The sequence below is a fragment of the Halyomorpha halys genome, unplaced genomic scaffold, assembly GCF_000696795.3.
Source record: "Halyomorpha halys isolate HHAL.00 unplaced genomic scaffold, Hhal_1.1 Scaffold3.1, whole genome shotgun sequence".
Lineage (NCBI taxonomy): Eukaryota > Metazoa > Arthropoda > Insecta > Hemiptera > Pentatomidae > Halyomorpha > Halyomorpha halys.
Genome location: NW_027115249.1, coordinates 793,733 through 799,732, shown reverse-complemented (window position 1 = coordinate 799,732; position 6,000 = coordinate 793,733). Strand labels below are relative to the sequence as shown.

At 31.9% G+C, this 6,000-nt stretch overlaps 1 protein-coding gene across 1 annotated transcript in view; it reads left to right on the top strand.

Annotated features, from left to right (window-relative positions):
• LOC106683422 (proton channel OtopLc) overlaps window positions 1-6,000 on the top strand; it is a 68,736-nt gene that overhangs the window by 54,752 nt on the left and 7,984 nt on the right. The window lies entirely within an intron of this gene.

Genomic DNA, 6,000 nt, shown 5'->3' with positions numbered 1-6,000 from the left:
TCTAACCACTCAAACCCCCTAGTTTCTAATCTTGTATCCTCTTCCATTCCTGACAATCCTCCGATGCGCCTGAAATAAGATGGCCACCAGACCAGCTAATGTAAAATGTCATTAGAGTGCTACCAATGGGTAGTTTCTCTACACGCCTGTAACACTCCAATTTAACTTAGATCAGATTTACTAAATGTATTATAATGTACAGTTCTAAATAGCAATAAATAAATATTTAAAAAAAAACCTTAAAATGTGAACATTTGTTTTTGTATTATTGCCAATCCGATTGATCTTATAGAGATCCTATAATTCGTTGGTTTGATCAATCCAATTTATTGCAACCTCAGCACCATAGAAGGCATCATAGTTTTGATTCATTTTACCATTTAATAACTTTTATGAACCATACCTTATAGACTTCATTTTTACCATCCTTGTACAAGAATTCACAGATCTTATCTTATTATCTGTTAGCTTAGATTTTGTTTATGAACTTAATTAATTGGAGATGGTCGGAGGAACGGTCAGCAAAAAATAACACAGATAAACAAAAATTATTTATTCATGCCGACCTCAGTTTCAGATCTTCATCACGAAGCTTGCAGCAGATACTGGCTAAAACTGTAACAAAACTGTCTGCTGCAAGCTTCCTGATGAAGATATGAAACTCAGGTCGAAACTTCGGCATGAATAAATATTTTTTCTTGTGTTCTTTTTTGCTGACCACACTCCCCGACTATCTTCTCTAATTATTAATCTATGGTCAACTATCTACACCTCGTTTATAACCTTAACATGAAACAATAATTTTCAAATATTTAACTTTAAATTATAGGATATGCACGCAGTTCTGTGACTGAAAGGTGGTGGATTTCATAATATATTCTTTACTTTTTTTCGAGTAAATATTTTGTTTATTTTAGTACCTGATTGGAAGAGCACTCTAAAAACTATTCATATACTTACTGCTTTATAATATCTATACAAGTTCATCCAGTGTCAATTATTTCCATATTATAATATAATATTCAGTTGTTTGATTGAATAGATTTTTGACAGCATGCAGTTTTTTTTTTTTTGTTTTTTTTTCTATTCTATTAATTTTTGGTTTCAAACTGACATTATCAATTATTTTTATATTTCTATAAAAAAAATTCCTTTATACATATAAAGGGTATTTTTGTTTTCATTCTCAAACTACATACCCTATAATCAAGCCTAAACAACTAGTTCAGCTTACTAGCAACTTACTATTGGGTCATTTCATATGAGATTTTTGTTTTTATTATTTCAGAAACTCAATGTGTGATTAGTGGACTTTTGTTGTTTACTGAGTCGTTATTAATTCATTCTTTTTTTTTATAATATTTAATATTATTCTAATTTCATTGTTTAGTAAGCCATCAAATATTACCATGGAAAACTGCGATTTTCGATTTTTTTTTTTTTTTTTATATGATTAAACTTGGACACTTGGCAGTCCAAGCTGCAAGAGGGAAAGATGTTGTAAACGAATCAATCACAGGTGGTTTGAAAAATGTGACACAGACTTGGATAAACAACCCAGAGGAAGATCTCCACCAGCAATCATAAACTCAGGCTTACTATGTAAGAAAACCCTTATCAATCACTTAAAGAACTTGCAGCACGACTGAATACAAGTTTATCGACAGTTTCTCGGCACTTAAAGAGCATTGGTGAAGTAAAAAAAGTAGATCTATCGGTACCTCATGAACTTGATGAGTGGCAACAGCTGAAGCGTTTTTAGACATGCTTTTCACTGCTTACTAGACAAAAAACGACCTTTTACTCGAAAGGATAATCATGTATGATGGTAAGTGGATTGTATATAACAGGCTTCGGCTAGGTCCTTGGTTAAATATCGATGAATAACCGGGACACATGCAAAAACCAAATTTGCATCCAAAAATGTTATTGGTTTCTGTATGGTGGTGAATGGCAGGAATAATTCATTTCTCCTTTTTACCCAGAGGTAAAACCATCACATCTACATAGTACTGCAGTGATATTGACATAATGCATCAAAAACTGCATTGCAGAAACAAACTGCATTGCAGAAACAACCTGCATTGGTTAATACGTACACTACCATACCTATACTCTTACAAGACGACTAAACTCATGTTTCACGACAAGCAATGAAGAACCTGAACGAGCTGTGTTACGAAGTCCTTCCACACCCACCTTATTTGCCAGACTTATCTCCAACAGATTTCCATCTGTTCAACTTCTAAACAAACCCAAATAGCGAACCTGCTCTCAACATGTGGAGTTCTCAAGTTTTTAATATTATGACGGCTGCTTTAGTTCTTCATTATTGAAATTTTAATGTCATTATCAATGATTTGTGCAACAATACATAGATTTATCAAAAGCAAGTGTTCATATTGACCTCACACCCTAAAATATAAATTGGATTAAATTTGTGTACCTTAAGCAAATCCCTTTGAATCAAATGAGCTTAAATTCAGTACATTGGATTGTTTTTTTGTTTTTTTTCCAGACAAAACAATTCCACAAAGGTGATAGTGAGTGATTAGTGATTGTAACATAATTGTAAAACTATTGATTAAGTAACAACGTTTCGTTCCACTTTGCAAGGCTGTAATCTAGGGAGTAAACCCTAGAGAAGCCCTGTAAAGTGGGACGAAACGTTGATACTTAATACTTTCTACTTGTACTCTTTGACCTTCCTCTTTACTTCTATAAACGGTCTTTTAATACTTTTTTTTACGTATTGTGAAACGCAACAACCTGTCAAAATCAAGTTACAAGAATTAGTATTTGTATATAAATTGAATGGACATTAGAGAAATGCCTTTTGGAAGTATCATCTCTTTTCTCTTACTTAAGCCATTTTTTAGTAGTTTTTTTTTTTTTAGGAGGAGTTTAAGATTTTCGCTTCTCCATACTCCTTCAGAACTGAGTTAGTGGGTTGCAAATGTTTATGTAAATTAGTTTTATGTTAAATAAGTACCTTTTACGGGTCAAGGAAAATGGAATTATAATAAATATGAGATAACAAAATACAAAAAAGAAATCAGAAAGTCAAAAAGAAGAACATAGAAAATGCAGAATTTATTCTCAGCAACTCAGATACATAAAATCTTTTCAAAAGAACAAATCATCGATGCTTGCACACTATGCAAGCTGTATAAAATCTACACTGAGGATCAAATCAATGGGAAATAAGGACAGTGTTATTAAAAATCATTTTCATCAATGTATTTTTGAAAATGGATATCCAAACTTCACGTAGAGTGGAAATAACCCATTTTGCAACAAAATGACTCATCTTTATTTCAGATAAATCTATTCGGGCAATACACTCAAAATGTAGATTGTTTTGAATTGATGGAATAACTCCAGCCCAATTACTATATGATAAAGGAAAATTAATTCATTTTTAAGTATATTTTTGAGAGCAAGCTAGACAATAGGATGTTTCCTAAAACTATGGAGAGTGATAAAAACTATCACTAAAGTGATATTTATTCCAGAAATTGGAAATCATAGTTAACATTATGAATGTACATCTAAGAGATATTGATTATCAGAAACCCTCCATACCATACATATCAATTACCTTGACCAGCTACGAAATCAACTATAGCATTATAAAGTTTAATTACAATATTTTAAAAACTGTACTCCGTGCTCATTTATGATTTATAATTGATGGTTTTAATAATATACCATAGAAAAATCTAGTTTAGTCACTGTTGCTTTAAAGGAATGCTGATAAATACAAGCATTTCAGACAAAACAAAAGTTAAAATTAAAACAAGGAAAGGATATCCTAAAAGAATGGTATTGTTTAACCTGATTTATGGACTATTGTAGTTGGCAATCTTCTCAACAAACTAAAAAGAGAAGGTTTTGAAATTATAGAGTATGCTGTTAATGACCAAGCCATACTTATAGTCGGCGAAAATGAAACCATGGTCATATAATGAAAAGAACGAAAAAAGCTTCAGCTATTCTTAGCATTCCTTTAACAGTGGCATATCTGACAATATTTTATTTATTTTTTATTTGACGTATTATGTATATTTTACTGTAAACGAAAGTTACTTTCATACAGCCCTACTGGCTTTGAGGCAGTTTTTCGGACGACCTCAATAAAAGTAACCTCAGTTTATAGTACTATCTTTGGAATACGTTCAATTCAATATAAAATCAAAACATTCTCAGGTATGCAACTATTAAACCAAAGTTGCGAATTGGTAGGATAGGGTAATGTGGTGATAAAGTTCTCCTATCCCCCTACTTTATGGAAAATCTTCCCTCTCACATTTAAAATATGACTGATAAAGCAGGTAGTAAGCACAGATACTAAAATCAATCCTAACAAAATCACTATTGCCCTTCATAAGAAAAAAAGAAAACAATTTAAAACTTTTTACACAAAATGGAAAACATATTGATAAGAACAGATGAGGTTAAATACCTTGGATTAATCTAAGATCAAAAACTGACTTGGAATTCCCTAATAAAGAGAAATATTAATAGGAAAATGCAAAAAGATAATACTATTATGTTGACCTCCATAAAAATGGGGATTAAATCCAAAATGCTAGAATGATTATATACACTAGGGTCAGTTTTCATACAGATTTCAACTGTCATTTGTGCTTAGAAGATAAAGATCAACACATCCTGAATATATGTTAATGCTTTGCCTTTAACAGACTTGTATATTTAAAAAATATAATAATTAAACTAGGAGTGATTACTAGGTCTAATCCTAAAGACTTGAGAAGTACATGATCCTTAGAGGAATCAATGAGGGGTTAAACGAAGGATGATCTCACAAGGTAAGAAAGGATTTATCATCCTTCAATCAAAAACGATTACCTCTTGGAGTTGACAGGATGGAAATGTAATTTTTCCAAATTGAATAGTAAGAAACGAAATTGTTAATCCTATAATAAAATACTTTACTATGGAAGTATAATACTTCTATGTTCCTAACAACTCTTTCGGATAGCATTTGTCTTGTTTAGTAGATCTTCTCATTCAGAACATTTCTATAAGAAACTCCTACATGGTCAATCGGAATGAAAGTAAAACCTAAGATTGACGTTCAGATTGATAATATGGCCAATCAAACTTTATATTTAGTAAGAATAGAAATAGACATTGCAAAATATTCTTACTGCTCCCTATCTCGTTTACATGTAAACACCAGTCAGGCTGTCCCAGTGTAGGGTTCTTGATTGAATCAGTCTGGTATTTGAATGAAACATTAAGAGAGATTTTATCTATTTCTCCCAGAAGTTTATTACAATAATTGAATTAGCTATAAATGTTGACTCTAATATTAGCTCTTTGGATTCTAAGATTCTCAAATAAAATAAGAATACCAATAAAAAATTTGACCAGTTACAATTGAAAATTCAACTTATGATCATTACATTTAATGTTATTGATTAGAGCATTATATTATATTGGAATGATTCATTTTGAATTATTGTTCTGTAAAAGGAACCCATGGAGTGTACTGGTTTGGAGGTTTTCTCTCAGAATATTGGTTCCCAAAATAACATCATGACCTTTTCAGATTCCAAAATATGGTATATAAATTAATTCTTGGAGGCAAAATCTCGTTCAAATTTACAATGTAATTAATGACTTCGAATTCCTAGGACTTCTCTCTAGCTAAGGTGGTTGAGGGATGCAATTAGAGAAGAAAAATAACTCATTTTTATTGCATGCCAAGGTTTCAGTTTAAGTTTTTAGCTTTCATTATGAGGGCTAGTGTTCTATGAGACAATCCAACAGTTTGTTTCTGGTCTAACCTAGTGTTAACATGAGGCTCTCCATCAAAGCAAAAGTGACTAAAAAGGCCTAGCCCACAGAGCTTAGGTTTACAGAAATATCCACCATTACAGTCTAAACTGAATCAGAAGGCAGCCTCTGATTGGCTCTTACTCTTCCCCTACTCCTCTGCCACGCCCCAAATCCATCATATGGCCTGCCTTT